This window comes from Drosophila obscura, unplaced genomic scaffold (genome assembly GCF_018151105.1).
Source record: "Drosophila obscura isolate BZ-5 IFL unplaced genomic scaffold, ASM1815110v1 contig_193, whole genome shotgun sequence".
Classification (NCBI taxonomy): domain Eukaryota; kingdom Metazoa; phylum Arthropoda; class Insecta; order Diptera; family Drosophilidae; genus Drosophila; species Drosophila obscura.
Window position 1 is genome coordinate 80,654 of NW_024542782.1, and position 17,970 is coordinate 98,623.

Below are 17,970 nucleotides of genomic sequence, written 5' to 3' on the forward strand. Positions count from 1 at the left end.
TAATAATAACTAAACGAATTTTCATGAAAACTGTGTTTGAAAGGAAAATATTTAAAACTAACTAAATATTTAAATATTTTACATAAATACCTATGTATGAGAATTTCTCTGGGAAGGTCCACCGATACAAAAAAATTAAATGTCAATAAAAAAACTTTTTCATATAAATTTATTGACAGGTAACTAATTTACTAAATTGATATACATATGTATATTGGGCTTGGTCAAAAATTGAACACCCTCCAATTTTGTTCTTTGTTATTCAATAAAATTATAGATTTTTAGTTTTTTGTTGAGGGGTTGCTACCTCGAAAAGAAAATACACTTTTTTAGTTAAATTTTGATTTTTTTTGTTTAGTTACTGTTAAAAAATTAAAGGTTTTTGAAAATCAAGAAGTTTAGCTGAGGTTAATATATTTAGATAACTAGTTCGCAAAAACTGGTGCAGGTTTTTTACTGCCCATAACTGATTAATGACGATATGAATGGTATCAATATATATGCAATAGATTTCACCAATTACACTAGTCAACACGACACATAAGCTATGGCCCAAAATGACTTTTTCTTATAGATTTCGAGCTTTACAATTTTTTAACGAAATATGGTTTTTTTTTTGGTTTAGTTATTTATTTTTTTTTATTTTTTAAAATCTGGTATTTTTTTTATGTTTTTTTTCAGAGGTAGTGCTTTTATTTTTCACATAACTTAAGTGTCTTATATCTGGTTGCATAGGACTTTGCAGTTCTGAAAAGCTGACGAATGCAGCTATAAATCCCATCTATCCATAGATTTTAATGAACAATACCTTAAATGACGCTTAATTAATGCGTCAATCTAAAACTAGAAATGTTGGCCAAGAATTATTTTTTTTCGACTTTTCCCGAGTTTTTAAAGTCGAAATTTCGAAAAAAAAAAATTACCGCACAAAATTATGAAATTTGAATTTGAAAGCTTAATAACTTTTTTAGGCGTAAAGCTGCAGATACAAAGTATCTGGGTGGGCAGATATATACACGAATATCACATTTCACCGTTTGGAACATTCACGGCCCGGAGGGTTTCCGGAGGGTTGGTCAACCAAGTTTAGATCAGCCGTCTCTCCATAGATTTTAATTAGCAATACCTTAAACAGCGCTGAATTAATGGACCTATACATATAAAAATAAAGGTCCCAGGATATATTTTTTGTTTCTGACTTTTCCTGAATTTTTAAAGTAAAGATTTCGTAAAAAATATTGCACGAAAATCATAATATTTCCCAAACAGTAAGCTGAAAGCACAAAGAGTGTGGGTCTTATTTGTAGCTGCATTTCTAAGCTTTTTAGAAAGGCAAAGTTCATTACAACCAAATTTAAGATACATAAGTTGTGTGAAAACATTAATGGCTAGCTCTGAAAAAAGCTTACAAAAGATTCCAGTTTTGAAAAATTATCACTTAGCATAAAGCACCATATCTATAAAAAACGAGAAGGAACGTGTGAGTCGCTTCTGGGGACGCGACTCTACTTATACCCATACTCAGTCATTATATACATTTTTGAGCTTATGATTTTTTAGAATTTTAAAATAAAAAAAAAATTTTACATATTACATTTTTTTTGCTACATCTCTTATCTACATCTACAATGTATATTTTACATCTAACATGTAGATTATAGATGTATTCATATTCTACATCTCCTCCGCTAGGGGTTGCTCGCGCATTGAACGCAGCAGAGTGTGCGAGCGAGAAAGAGAATGAGTAGCGTTCTTTGGGAGGGGGAGGCAGAGGAAGCAACTGAAAATGAATTTCTTCATTCTGGCTATAATTATGATCCGATCTGGTAGATATGGTCATTCTCTAGGATACTGGGTTTTTAATTTTATCGTATCTTTAAAATTGTAACTGCCACCGATTTTCGTCCTTTGTGTGGGCGGAAGGAGGCGGGGCGAAATTTTGAAATACACTTGTAGCAGTGTGATATCACATGAGTCTGGAAACCAAATTTGGTGACCCAAACTTCTATAGTCTCTGAGATCCAGGTGCTCCACAAGACGGACAGACAGACATGGCTATATCGACTCGGCTATTGATGCTGATCAAGAATATATATACTTTATGGGGTCGGAAACGTTTCCTTCTCTGCGTTACACACATCCACTTTTACCACAAATCTAATATACCCCTTAACTCTTTTTTGAGTACGGGTATAAAAAGTCAGTGTTTAGAGGAGGATACCAAATGTATCACCTTTATTTACAATAAAACGTCAAGAACAGATTATTATACAAATATGTTTATTTTTGTCGATTAGGTCGATTAGCGACGATGTCTTAGGTACGAGTGCTACGTCAAGACTCCTGCTAAGGGCAGGCGGACCGAATTGGCCGTGCCCTAATACAAGCGAGAGAAAGATAGCTCGAGAGAGCGATAGCGAAGGCGAAAGAAAGAAGAAAGCTATATGCATATATAAACCGCGATTCGTGTTTATATATGCGACGAAATAAAACTGCGAGAGATTGCAAAGGCATGCAAGTGCTAGACCAGATCATGACCATTGCGAAGTCATGTTAGGGCAGACGGACCGAATTGCCCGTGCCCTACGCGATGCTACGAAATAGAGAGCGAGAGAGTGTTCGAGAGAACGAAAGAGCTAAAATGATCGATAGAACGAAAGAGCGACAGAGCGAGAATGATAGAAAGGAGAAAGACGAAGAGACGAAAGAACGGTTGAAACGGCTTTACAGTGAGGGGGCGGGTGTAGATACATGTCGATTACAATTAGGTACAGTGGGCAGTGCAAATAACGAACAAATAACAGGAACTACTTTAAAGCTGCACCACTGACTAAACATACTAAATAATGCTCGGCTGGGAGACCGAACAGTTAGTTTCGGTGAAATATTGTCGGGTAGTGTTATTAATAAACTAAAAAAAGTATCCGCTTGAAAATAAAATAAAATTTTACATTTTGGCTCATCTTAACACATATGTACATTGTACATACATATAAGTTAACGAGGGCTAACCAATTGTACACTGGGCGGAGGAATATCTGCCAAGTCTGCATTTTGTTGGGCGTGGGATCGGACGATCGAGAGCGATTCCAACCGAACACCTGCGCGGGTGTCAGCATTTTTATGCTGCGCTGCTCCAGCGTCGCGACCAGCAGCGGAGGGCTCGTGGTCGCCGGGCTGAATTAGAATAGTTTAGTTATTTATCAGAGCACCAAGTGGCAAGAATGCATTCGTCTTGTCCTATAAATATACTCAAACAATCAATTATATTACAACAACCGTAATAAATATCTATTTGAATGTAACACCCCGCCGTCTAACTCTTAATTCGAGTACGGAAGGTTATACAAAATTACTGGCGCCCAACGTCGTTTCGTATTCGCCACCCGGTAAACAGAACAGTGAACTGTAATTACAGCGTGGAGACAACGCCCGCTGTACTGGTTCTGTTAAAGCAAATACAAAGTGCAACACTTAGCGTGGTCGAGGATACCCGCTACAAACAGTGAGAAGTAAGGTACAGTGCGGAGACAACTCCCGCTGTACTGGTTCTGTTAAAGCAAATACAAGGTGCAAATACTTAGCGTGGTCGTGGATACCCGCTACGAGCATTGAAAAGTGAGGTACAGTGCGGAGAAAACGCCCGCTGTGCAGACTCTGCGAGCCACGGGAAGATAAGCTGAAGGGCCATCCCTCGCTTAGTTTTAAATCTACAAAAAGGAAAAATAGGCTGAAGGGCCGATCTCTCGCCTCAAACAAAATTAAAATCATTGTTGAGCTACTGAGCTTCTTCAGTAGCGTTGTATTGCGATATTATTAAAAAGCCGATGATTGTTCAATATATATATTCACAGTTTATTGTGGTGAAGTAAATAACCGATACAGAGTCGAAAGGATAGTTAGCTGGATTCAAGACGGGGTCAGATTGAAGACGCGGGGGTCGGTTCAATACGGTGTCGGATTGAATAGCTCGATTCCAAGACGATGTGCAGTGATTGCAAGATCAAGACTGAATCAAAGGGCAGGCGGGCCGAATTTCCCGTGCCCTAATGCGATCGAGAGAGCGACAGATGGAGAGAGTGATAGCGAAAGGCGATAGAAAGAAAGGTGTGAGTTGAAGACGCGTGAGAACGGCTGCATAGGCTGCTGCCGTGCGGGAGCATGAATATGTACATATGTATGTAGATGACAAAGTTAAGCAGTGGGCAGTAAATATTAACTATACTGCTTCACCACTGACTATGATCTACTGATTATTTGGCTGCGTAACCAAACAATCATCAAAACACCAAAGTGGACGGCTTTGGCAGCGAAGAAGTGAAGCTCAAAAACAGAAGACAATACTCTAACTATAAATAAAAATTACCTAAGAAGAACATGTACGTGAAATTTTTGTTTAAATTATCGCCTTCAGGTAGAATTTTTATTCCGCAAGGCTGGTTAAATTGTTAGGATATCAAAAGAATATCCAGAAAATTCAAAAAGCATGCCATAACATAAGAATAAATAAATAAACAAAAAATAGAAAACAGCAACTGAACTCAAGAAGAACATGTACTTGAAATTTTTGTTCAAATGATCGCCTTCTGGTAGAATTTTTATTCCGCAAGGCTGGTTAAATTGTTAGAATATTGTAACGAAATATCAAATTAAAATTGTTGCGCCCTTAGAGCCCTTGACCCGGGCTATCGATAGTTAGCGGTCATTTCGAACGGGCAGACGTAGGGCAGAAAAGAAGAAGAAAAAGCACATGTATGAAGAAAAGATTAAAAATTTCCCCTCCAGAACGAAGCGACGGTGGACTTAAGCGCGATGCTCCTTAAGTTTGCCTGGGGTACGGTGCCATTGCACGTTACGAGTTCTATACAAGGGAACGTGCTCTACTTAACGGAAAGAGCGTGTATACCACCCCGGAGCGACACGCAATTTAACCTGAGCTGCGCCCCGGTGACGCCGCAGAAACAAGTGGTCCTAGAACGTGGAGAAGTATCGGATCTACCCCCGGGCACGGCTCTGGGTAGCGCCATCGTAGACGCTACCGGCGACACCCTAGCGGTACGGATCCTGAATTTCAACGACCAAGAAGTGAACCTGCCACCGCTAGCGGTGTTGGGCGAATTGAAAGCGGTAGACGAAGTGCGTAAGAGGGCGGAGTCGGAGGAGGATCCCATAGATTGGAATCCTCTGCTGGATTACGTCGAGCTTGGCGTCCGGAAGCCGCTGGTGAAGTTGCTCTGTCGTTATCGCAAATCATTTGCCAGAAACGATGACGAGACGGGCAAGACCGACATCACGCATCATGTCATTAACACGGGGCAAGCACGGCCCCATAAGCAACCACCCCGGCGGTTGGCGCTAGCGAAGAGAGAAGAAGTGGAGCGCCTGCTAGCGGAGATGCGCGCCAACGGAGTGATACGTCCTTCCAACAGCCCCTGGTCCTCACCTGTAGTATTAGTCCGTAAGAAGGATGGTGCGACCAGGTTCTGCGTAGACTACCGACGGCTCAATGATGTCACGATTAAAGACTCGTATCCCCTGCCGAGAACGGAGGACATTCTGACGACCCTTCATGGTTCCAATTGGTTCTCTACAATGGATCTGCAGAGCGGCTACTGGCAGGTGGAAATGGACGAACTTTCCAGGCCAAAGACTGCCTTTGCCTGTGGCGCCGGATTGTTCGAGTTCAACGTAATGCCGTTCGGATTGACCAATGCCGCGGCAACGTTCGAGAGGCTGATGGACGGATGGTTTGCTGGCCCCACCTGGAGATCAACGCTGGTGTACTTAGACGACATCATCGTGCACTCGAGCACGGCAGAGGAGCATTTAGAGCATTTGGAGAAGGTGTTCAAACGACTGGCAGCAGCGGGATTAAGACTGAGCCCAAAGAAGTGTCAATTTTTGAAGAACGAGGTCAACTTTCTAGGACACGTGGTGGGCAGTCAGGGTCTGCGGGCTTGCCCGGAAAAGATAACTAAGGTCACTGACTGGCTAAGACCACAAAACCAAAAGGGCACCTCCTTTGTAGGGCTCTTCTCTTATTACCGGAAATTTATCAACGACTTCGCAACGATCGCCAAACCCCTCCACGAATTGACGGAGGCTCGGCGCACCTTTACCTGGACCACAGCTACGGAGCAATCGTTCGACACGCTGAAGACTAAGCTAACTACAGCTCCGATCCTAGCCTTTCCAGAACCAAAAGGGCTTTTCGTGTTGGATGCCTCGGACCATGGGGTAGGCCCCGTACTGAGCCAGATGCAGAACGGTCAAGAGGTGGTCATCGAATATTACAGCAAAACTTTCAGTACTGCAGAGCGCAATTATTGCGTAACTCGAAGAGAACTGTTAGCCGTTGTTAAGGCCACCAAACATTTTCACCATTATCTCTAGGGACAGAAATTTGTCGTACGGACGGACCACGCGTCACTTAAATGGCTCCTCACGTTTCGGGAGCCGGAAGGCCAAGTAGCAAGATGGATCGAGAGACTGCAACAGTACGATATGGAGATACAGCACCGCCCTGGGAAACGCCACGGTAATGCAGACGGACTATCTCGCCGTCCCTGCAACGATTGTCGAGTTTACGAAAAAGCAGAAGAAAAGGCGGGACGAGTACTTTTCCTAGAAGCAGTACCAGAACCTCTAAGCGAACACCAGAAGAAAGACACGGAGCTAGCAGTCGTCTATGAATGGGTGGTGCGAGGAGAGAGGCCGCCGAAGAGCACAATTTGGGTTGAGAGTCCAGACGTGAAAGCTTATTGGCACCTATTCTCTCGTTTACAGCTGAAGGAGCTAGTGCTTATGGTCACCACCCGAGATGGCGAACAGGTCCCTGTCATCCCGATCGCAGTACAGCCGCAAATCCTGCAAGCCGTTCTCCAATCTTCCACCGGAGGCCACTTCGGTATAAGGAAAACTCTGGCCAAGGCTAAGAAACGGTTTTACTGGATCGGGCTAAGCGCGGACGAAGCAATATACTGCGCTCGTTGTTTGGCGTGTCAAGCCAGAAGCGGTCCGGCCAGACGAACGGTCGGCAGGCTCCAGCCCAGCGCCATAGGTGCCCCATTCGAACGAATCGCCATAGACATACTGGGCCCCTTACCCACCACCACCCGGGGCAACCGATACATAGCTGTCGTCATGTGCTACTTTACCAAGTGGCCGGAATGCTTAGCTCTACCGGACCGGACAGCAGAGAAGGTGGCGGGCGCCCTAACGGAAGAGGTGTTCTGCCGGTATGGAGTCCCCTTTGTGCTTCATTCGGATCAAGGAAGGAACTTTGAATCGAAAGTTTTTCGAGTCTGCCTACGATTAATGGACATCGAGAAAACCCGCACCACCCCCCTCCACCCACAATCAGACGGGATGGTTGAACGTTTCAGCCGCACGCTGCTCAGCTATCTGGCTAAATTCGTAGATGACCACCAACGGAACTGGGATGAACGGCTGCCGTGGGCGCTGTGGGCCTACCGAGCAGCAGTTCACGAGGCTACTGGATTCTCGCCCGCGAAGTTAACCTTCGGCCGGGAGATGCGATTGCCGTGTGAGCTGCTGTATGGTCGACCAACACCTGACGCAGAGAGCTACCTGGCCTTTGTAGGTAAACTACAATCTCATTTGCGTGAAACACATCATGCCACAAGGGAACACCTGAAGGCCGCGGCAGGCCAACAAAAGGACCGTTACGACCTACGCTCCCACACCGTCCAGTTCGAGCCGGGTGATCTCGTATGGCTGTATGCACCCGTTCGGAAAGTGGGACGATGTCCGAAGCTCCAATCAGACTGGATTGGCCACGCCACCGTGATCCGCAGTTCTTCCGACCTAGTCTACGAGATACGCCTTCCCGGAAAACGCACCACCAGGACGGTACACGTAAACCGACTAGCGAGCTACAAGGAACCTGTCCCTGAATAAGTCGGCCAGGAGGCTCAACTTTAAGAGGGGGGCAATGTAACGAAATATCAAATTCAAATTGTAGCGCCCTTAGAGCCCTTGACCCGGGCTATCGATAGTTAGCGGTCATCTCGAACGGGCAGACGTAGGGCAGAAAATAAGAAGAAAAAGCACATGTATGAAGAAAAGATCAAGCGTGAAGGTTATGCGCTAAGAATAAACTGAAGAAATAAGGAGAAGGTGTGTTATAATTTCATGGAATAGGACGGCTACCGAGTTTAGGCTGCTGCCTTTGTTAAAGTTCAGCCCCCCAACCTGAAAGGAAAATCCGCTCGGCCGCGTAGCACAATTTTGTTACAATATCAAAAGAATATCCAGAAAATTCAAGAAGCATGCAACATAAGAATAAATAAATAAACAAAAAATAGAAAACAGCAACTGAACTCAAGCGGTCGCTGAAATTGACGATTAAGCAAATGCAGGGTTCGTGACTGATAAAGTCAATTTTTTAGGGCGGAATCCCTGCTCCCGTTCTTCAATCGAACAGTAGCGGGGAAAAAACTAAAATTGCTCATAGATACCGGTGCTGCAAAAAACTACATCAAACCCCTAAAAGGACTGCGGGGAGTTGTCTCGGTTGTCCCCCATTCGTTGTTAAGTCCCTACATGGCTTTAACAAAGTCGAGCGTAAATGCTTTCTGACCATCTTCGGTGTAAAAAGCCCATTCTTTATTCTGCCAGAACTGTCAACTTTTAACGGCAAAAAACCAGATTATTCGCCTATAAAGATCCCCCTACAAAACCCCCGTCTGGGATGTAGGAAAGAAAGGTCTTGATGACACAGGTTCAAGCAAGAAAACGATTGTCATTTATTTTTGAAAGTTAAACTCAAAGACCATTGCAGACAGATATCCGATGCCCAGCATCTCTATGATACTGTCGAACTTAGGAAACACCAAGTACTTCACTACCCTTGACTTTAAGTCAGGGTACCATCAGATCACGCTCGCAGAACGTGAACGGGAAAAGACCTAATTTTTTGTAAACGGTGGCAAATATGAATTTTGCCGGTTACCGTTTGGCCTTAGAAATGCGTCAAGCATATTGCAACGGGCCATAGATGACGTACTGCGTGAGCAGTACGGAAAAACTAAGCAAGAACAGCTGGAGCGGAACAACCCGAGTCGGCAAAATAGGGTGTTTGACGTAGGCGAAAGGGTCCTCGTCAATAGCGACAGAAGTCTGGCGACAAGCTCACGCCTTTATGCGTCGAGAACAGAGTACAAGCAGAGTTGGGTAGTAAAGAATTAATAGTTTTTGTAATCGAAATACCTAGACCTAAGTTTATCTGTAAGAAATCTTTCCAGTCGCCCACAAGGAGATAATGCTCCAGTTAACCGAAAACATCATAGCGGTATGTGACAGCAAGATCGTCGCCGTCATGTCGTGTAGAGGGCCCCCATCATTAGCCTTCTGCAAGGAGGCACCAGCAAACAGCTGCGCTCAAGAACTGCACTCAGGGGCCGTGGCACAGTGTGGCATGCAACCCAACGACCTGCCTCCGGTTGTAGAGGTGGACCCGGCGTCGCGACTCGTGGTCGCCGGGCTGAATTAGAATAGTTTAGTTATTTATCAAAACACCAAGTGGTGTAATAAATATCTATTTGAATGCAACACCCCGCCGTCCAAGTCTTAATTCAAGTACGGAAGGTTATAAAAAATTACTTATATAGGACCCTTTCTGCCCAGCTTTGCGCGACAGGTACCCGAACACATTTTGAACTACGAGGTGATCATAAAGTCTTTTTGTTGGATGCTCAAAGCTGCCTCAATCTCCCGGTATGTGACATGACGATGTTGCTCAATCATTTCGCACACAACATCGTTATTTTGGGGTAAAAAATTAAAACTGAACTGAAATAAACACTATTTCTAACGTGACCATCTAAGAAAAAGATAAATGAAGGTTGTTTGGTCTCCCAGCCGAGCATTATTTAGTATTTTTAGTCAGTGGTGCAGCTTTAAAGTAGTTCCTGTTATTTGTTTGTTATTTGCACTGCCCACTGTACCTAATTGTAATCGACATGTATCTACACCTTACTGTAATAGCCGTTTCAACCATTATTTCGTCTCTTCGTCTCGCACCTTTCTTTCTATCGCCTTTCCAAATCACTCTCCCGATCTATCACTCTCTCGCTTATGGGCAATTCGGTCCGTCTGCCCTACCAAGGCTTCGCAATGATCATGATCTGGTCTAGCACTTGCATGCCTTTGCGATCTTTCGCACTTTTCTTTCGTCGCTTATATAAACACGAATCGTGGTCTATATATGCATCTAGCTTTCTTCTTTCTTTCGCCTTCGCTATCGTTCTCTCCATTTATCCTTCTCTCGCTTGCATTAGGACAAGGGCAATTCGGTCCACCTGCCCTTAGTGAGTCTTGATGTAGCACTCGCACCTGGCACATCATCGCCTAATCAATTCGGCATATTTAATAAATTAAACATACAATATATCTAGTGAACCAATTACTTGTTTTTATTATATATATATATCAAGGTGATATTATTCGATATCCTCCTCTAAACAAAGGATTATCCCAGAAAAAAAGGACAGAAACTTAAATAGCAGCACGCGTACACTGAATAAAAAATAATAAAAATATAATCATACGTTAAATTGTTAAATTTGTATTCCATCTGAAAGATGCGGAATATGTATACAAGTTGAACACATTCTGACCACCTTCATAGGTGTTAATAGAGGCAAAGAATGTCATAGCGACAAAAGGATTACCTTCATCGGATTAAGTATTACTATACAGGGTAGCTACTAATAGCTGACGCACTCAACTTTTCAAATAAATAAAAAAAATATTGTGGAGTTTATGCTGAAAACTAATTTTATTTTTTTTTAGAGAATATTCTTTAATTAACAATTTTGAATTTTCAATCTTTTCCCGTTAGATATGTGTAAAATCTTTGGGCGTTTTAGAAGAGGGATGTAAGCGCCAGCAGACCTTATCGAAAATTTCGTCCTCAATTTTTTTCTTTTTTAAATTACCTTAAAGACCTTTTCTATGGAGGTGATCACCCCTGAGCTGCCTGTTGCGCTATCGTGGTTCTTCTGTGTTGGACATTGCTACCGATGCTGGATGAAAGGTGGGCCTTGAAGGATAGCCTCTGATCCAGCATCACCCCTAGGTATTTTAAAACATATTTGGTCACGATGGCAGTGTTACCGATCCTCACGCAAGCCTGCTAGACCTTCTTTCTGCTACTTATTAGCACAGCCTCCGACTTCTTCTCAGCCAGGGACAGTCCGTTCCCTGCAAGCTAGAGCACTATGCTTCCGACTGCTGCGTTGCAATTGGCTTCTGTGTCTTTCATGTGCTTCTCTACTGTCACCAATGCGATGTCTTCAGCAAAGCCCACCACAGTTCACACTTCCGGTAGTGCAGCATAATGCAGCTTAAGTGACTTCATCTGGCCCTGCCGGTTTGCCGTTCTTTAGCTTTGCCGTGATCTCTAAAAGCTATCTAGCGGTGATGGTGTTGTCCATTTGCTCAGTATCTTCCTCCGTCTTGTGATTGTGGTTGCCAGGGAAAGAGGGCTCAGACAATTCCTCTCAGCTGAGCAGGGCAGTTGGTCGTAGGATGTCTGTTAAGTTTCTCAATGACGAGCTTGTATGCCCTCCGAACGTTTCAGAATCTGCTGAATCCCAGAGATAATGAAAGCATTTGTTTTTGCTGCTTCTGATGGCATCTCTGAGACGTCACCGTTTGGCCTCAAGTGCTAGCACATTGCTGGCAAACTGCGTGGTCCCTCTGGATCGCTGGGAAGCACGCCGAGCTGCGCAGCACTTTCTGCTAGTCATGGCGTTGTGCTCGTTCCAACATGGTACGGGGCGGTGCCTACTTCCCCCGGTCCTCTTCTCCACAATACTTGAATCACACCACTCTGACGATCCTGGAGCTGGCGCTAACGCTTGCTTCAGCATCCCTGGCGGCGGTTAGGATTTCTGCTGCCGCGTAGAGCGTGGATTTGTCAAGACTTTCCTCTTCGTAGCCAGTCAGAACGGCACGTTGCATCCTTGTCGAGCTTCTAGGTGCGGAGATTTCCGTCATCACAGCAAGGTGGTCGCTGTGTGTGTATGCGCCCAGCACTTGCCGCTTTTAGTGGCATAGGATTTCCGGGCTTGCTAAGGTCAGGTCGATGATGGGCTCTCGACCAGATTTGCGAAGGTTGGGGTGTTGAGGATGCGTACGTTCAGGCTCGAGTACTTGGTACTTGACTGCTCCCAGTGGCCATCGTTCCCACTAACCAATGCTTAGTTTAAAAGTAAAGTAAAGTAAAGTAAAGTAAAGTAAAGTAAAGTAAAGTAAAGTAAAGTAAAGTAAAAAGTAAAAGCAAAGTCCTCCAGCGTTCGGGACCGTGGCCCGACCCGGTCGTGTCGTTGGCTTACGCTATCGATCAGGCTTTGCGGCAATCGACGCTCTGGGGTCTCCACTCGCCATCCCTCCGGTGCCACCGGCCAGTCCTGCTCCGCTTGGACCTCGTCGAGTGTGGGGATTTCTTGGAATACGGCCATTAGGCCGTCCGCCATCTCCTCGTCTAACTCCAATGACGTGTCCCCCTAATCAGCAGTCGCGCTTAGGTCTGGGGCATCGGGCTCCTGGGCCTCGTTATCATCACTGCTGATGATAATGGGCTCTGTTGACGGGCCTTCATCCAAGGACTCCCTGGAGCTTCGGCCGTAATCTGACACCCAGCCTTCAAGGTGGTCAGGTCCAACGGCGCTGCCTGTGGTGGGTCGGAGCTGTAGACGTCCCTCAGGCGCGGGTCCTGTGGAGCCCGCCACGAGCCGTACCCGGGCGGAGGTGTTTCCTCGTAGCTGATGTCCGAGTACTGCGTCGTTGGCCTTTTGGCCTCCATTCGCTTGTTTAGGGCTGCCACGTCGTGTAGTAGGGGTGCTCGATGGTTAGCCTTGCCGAACCTCACTCTCGGTGCTTCTTTCCTCCAAGCCTTGCTCCCACCGCTGGACCGCGACACAGGTGTCTCCCTCAGGCCTGAGGTCCTCGCCCATTCGACGGAGGAAGTCGTGCAGTTCCATCCGCCGGACGTATTCTGCAAAAGGCGGGGGTGATCCAGGCGAGGTGGGCCGCCGTCTATCCTTAGGCTCTCCACGGCATCGGGCCAGATGCAGACCGAGGCCGCTAGCGACATGGACGGTGCGTTGTCGTTTTCGGATTGGCGTACTGGGAGGGCGTCTCCGGTGGTGGTGCGCAGGTGCATCCTGGCCGCGTGGGAAGTCGAGGGTCCGTCGAAGTATCTTTCGGCGTAGCCCATATCGGCCCGTGGCGTGAGGGGTATCCGCGAGGCTCCCTCTGGACTCGTCAGGTGTTGTTGTGTGGACGGGGCGTCCATGGCGGCGGTTCCGGGTACCCATGTCATGTCGGTGTCGTCGTTTACCATTACCCGTGGCATCATGGGCCTGTCCAGGGCGTCTCCTTCGGAGGAGCAGTCCTCGGATTGGGGGTGCGGTGGACGGGGTGTTGCCAGTGACGAAGCGCTGCTAGGATGTCCCTTGTTATCATCCTGTGCTTCTAGGATCGGGGCGTCGGCCGCCTTTTCTGCGTTCATGGTCGTATGCCTATGAGGAGAAACCTGGGGGCTTTAGAAACTGTCTGGTTTAATTAATGTTCGCTGCCCTGCCTGACGGGGCTATATCTATCTTACTGCGTCGATTGTTGCGGTTGCCCCTTTCGGGGCGAGGACAGCGCACTGCCATAAGTGGCCCTCATAAACTCGCGTTGCGTGGCAGCTCTCCGCCAGGGTCCTCCTCGTCGGTGTTGTCCTTGTCGAAGTCGCTGTCGTCGTGGAAGGCCTTGAGGTCGGCCAGTCCGGCGGTCCTTCGCTGCCGCCCTGAGTGTTGCTGAAGCCGGACTATAGTTGGGGAGAGAAATTTAATTACCCGATACAAGCCGTCGTATTTGGGTGCCAGCTTTGCCGCGAAGTGGTCTGCTGCCTTAGACAGGTGGTGTTGACGCAATAGAACTAGGGATCCCATTGTGGGTCGCCACTCTCGTTGTCGGAGATTGTACGTTTTCTTCTGCTCCTGGGAGGCCTGTTGCGTGTTCTGGCGTACTACTCTGAAGATGACCCTCAGTCGATCGACTTTCTCGTGTGGGGTCTCGCTGGTTTTCCCCAACCCGGAGGTCGTTTCCTCGTAGAGAGCCCAAGGCAATCTTGGCCCTCTGCCGAGTACAATGAGTGCGGGGCTAAATCCGGTGGTATCGGAGATACTGCTGTTGATGGCCAGGCGGAGTCCTAGGAGGAGGTCGTCCCATGTCCGCTGGTCCCCGTCGATGAATTGGGCGATCATGGTTTTGATTGTCCGATTGGCCCGCTCGGTAGGGTTTTGCTGAGGTGTGTATGGAGCCGTACGCTCCAATTCCATGCCGGCGAGTCTGCAGAAATCCCGGAAGGAGCGACTGGTGAATTGTGTTCCGTTGTCGCAGACGAACCTTCTGGGGACTCCGAAGCGACTCAGGATTCGTTCCCGGAACGCCTTTTCCAGCTGTGGCGTGGTGGCTTTGCGCAGTGGCACCAGTTCCACCCATTTGCTGAACGCGTCGAAGAATACCAACAACATCGTGTTGCCATGCTTCGAACGGGGAAGTGGGCCGACGAAGTCCGCGCATAGGATATCCAGTGGCTCCTGGGCCTGTCGGGTATTCATCTGTTCGGCTGGTTTTTGCTGGCTCACCTTGAATTGCTGGCAGCTGGCACATCTTTTGACATATCAGGCTACATCTCGATAAAGTCCAGGCCAGTAATACCGTTGGGTCACTCCGTTCGCCGTCTTCCGAATTCCCAGGTGTCCTGCTGTCGGGTGGTCGTGGCACTCCTCTAACAGGCGTCGGCGGTAATCCTTGGCGACGCATAGTTTCCACTGAATTGCGTCCTCCACGATGATCGGCTGCTTGCTTGTTTGTAAAGTTGGTTATTCTCCACGATGAATTCGGGGTGCTTTTCGGACTGTTCCTGGATCCGTTTGTATATTCGTTTCAGCCAGGGGCTGGTGTTTCTCTCCTCTTCCGTGCGCTGCAAAGTTTCCAAGGGCTGTCACGAGAGTGTATCGGCCACGATGTTCTGACTTCCATGGCGGTATTGTATGTCAAACCTGTATTGTTTGAGCTCCAATGCCCAGAGAGCGATCCTACTAGTCGGGTTGTCGATCGAGTTCAACCATTTCAGCGCGATGTGGTCCGTCGTCACGTAAAAATGGTGGCCTTCCAAGAAGCACCGTAGCTTCCAGATTGCCTAAACGATGGCTAGGCACTCTTTTTCCGTGGCCGAGTAGTTCTCTTCGGCCTTGAGTAATCGACGGCTGGCGTAGGCGATGACCCGTTCCTCTCCTGCTATTTGCTGCGTTAGCACGGCCCCGAGGCCGTAGGCACTTGCGTCCGTTTGGAGTACGAACCTTTCGGTGAAGTCAGGGCACGCCAACACTGGAGCCTGAGTCAATTTCTCCTTGAGTGCTTCGAACGCCTGTTGCTGCTGCTCTGTCCAGGCCCACTTTTGGTTCTTCTTGAGGAGGCTCGTCATTAGTTGGACCACCGTAGCGAAGTTGGGGACAAATCGGCGATACCACGATGCCATCCCGATGCAACGTCGTAGCTCCTTTAGGTTGCTGGGTGGTGCCAGTTTCCTGACGGCGATGACCTTGTCTGGATCCGTGTGTATGCCTTGCTCGCTGATAACGTGTAGACCAGGCTTTTCCTAAAGAAGCTGCACTTGTTTCTGTTCAGCCGTAGGTTGGCTTCTCGCAATCTCCTGAAGACTTCTCGAAGGTTCCCGACGTGTTCCTCTAGCGTGGCTTCGATGACGATGACATACGCAAAAGCATATGGTTCCATCGCGGTTCCAATGACACTATCTAGCGCTCGTTGTAAAGTCGCCGGCGCTGAGTGAAGGCCGAACGGCATGACTTTCCAATGGAACGCCCGGGACGGTGAACGCTGTCGCCTCTCTGCTATCCTTGGCCACCGTGATTTGCCAATACCCATTCTTGAGGTCCAGTGTTGATACGTAGCGTTCATTGCGGAGCCTCGAGAGATGTGGTTGATCCGTGGGAGCGGATAGGCGTCGGGCACAGATCGCGCATTTAGTTGCCGATAATCGACGCACATCTTCATCTCTTCCGTCTTCTTCCCCACTAACACAATCGGCGCGCTGTGTGGGCTCTTGGATGGCTCGATTCGTCCGTCTTGGAACAGCTCGGTTACCTGGGCATCGATGATTTTCTGCATGGCAGGGTTTTTCGGGAAGTACCGCTGTTCCAGAGTCGGCCCGTGGTTCCAGCTGGTAGTCCATCGGCATGTTCTGGCTGGAGTCGTCCCGTGGTTTTGGCGTGCTGCATCCGCTTATCGGGTTGTTTCGTCTGGTGTCCGCGTGCTTGTTAGTCGCGTCTCGTCGTACTTTCAAACTTGGGGCCGCATTCCTTCGTTCCTGGCGGGTCGTGGCTGTTGTTCCCGTTGTACTTGAAGGCGACCCTCGGTTTGCCTGGCTGGCCCTGGAATGATCCAGCGGAGCCACAGCCGTTTGAGCCGAAGTCCCTTAGTCATGTCGATGCGTTGAAGGACTTGCCTTCAACACATGACCAAGGGACTTCGGGTCGGATGAGGGAACTGGCCATGGTTGGACCCATCGGTGTCGCAGCTTTCCTCGTCGTACTCGGTCGTGGGTCCGGTTTGGGTGTCGAATCTGTTGTCCGCTTTGGGTGGCCAGTCGTGTGGGCAATGGCGTTTGAGTGGTACTCAGGCTGTTGTTGCTGATTAGTGGGTCGGCGAATAACACAGCCCGTGGACCCAGCGGCGCCGTGACTTCTGGTGTGTTCTTGGGAGGGTGTTGACTCAGCTTTAGTTGTAGATACGCTCGGCCACAGTGGATTCTCGCACGGATACCACACAAGAAGTCGAGCCCCAGAATGATGTCGTCCAGTACGGTGGGTAACACCAAGAGAGATACCTGTGCTTCCTGCTGGTCGAGACGCACAATCGCTGCTACTGTGTAGTGTACCGGGGTTTATATATATTTATATGTATAAAAAAAATATAGGGTCTCGATATCAGCAGATGACGGAAACTGAATTTTAAGGACGGCGTACAGAGAGGTTTAGTCGTGTGCACTCTTGCTAGGCTCGGATCTAGCTCGCCGGAATGTCGGGGTTCTTCCTCACCAAACTGTACTTTTGTACTCCACTGCATTTAATAAGTGCACTTGTACGGAAAACTATATGTGGCTATTGTGTAAGATAAAACAATAAAAATTGTGTTAAAAAAAAACGCCGACACGCCAAATAAAAGCCCTACTGAAACCATTTCTAACTGGAGAGAACTTAGATGTCGACTGTCCCTCTCTTCTCTACCATGACATGCATTGCTGCACTGCTGCATTGTCCCTTGATCAACATTTTTAATCATATTCACCACATTTTATAAGATCCTGGCATGGATACTCGACAGAACATTACAAAAGGTTTAAAGATTCATTTCAACTTCAGAAAACTTCATATATTAATACAAACATTATTAAAAGTTCGGGTACCCATGATGTTACAAGCAAGGAGGCAGAAAATTAATATTAATATTTTAAATAGGGTACTAATTTCTTATTTAATAGGTATTATTCAATTAAACTCATTAAATCATTGTAAAGAAGGGAAACTATTGGTATAGATATATATATGTATATATGCGTAAGGCAAGGTAAGGGTAGACTTAATTAATTTGTCTTATAAAACGGAATTCGTTGGCACTCAAATTTTAGAGTTCTCTTAAATTTTATGGGAACTAAGACAAAAGTGCATTTTAGGCTTTGAGAACGGGATCAAATATAGTTAATATGTATAAACGTATTCATACTGTCCAGCATGAACATAAGTTGTAATAAAATTACCACATTCTTTTGTTTTTACTCACTCCGCCATAACCTTATATTGCGTATCGTTGGGCCCAATGAAGACTTATGTGCTGGTGTTGGCTGTTTAAGATATTCAAATTAATTAA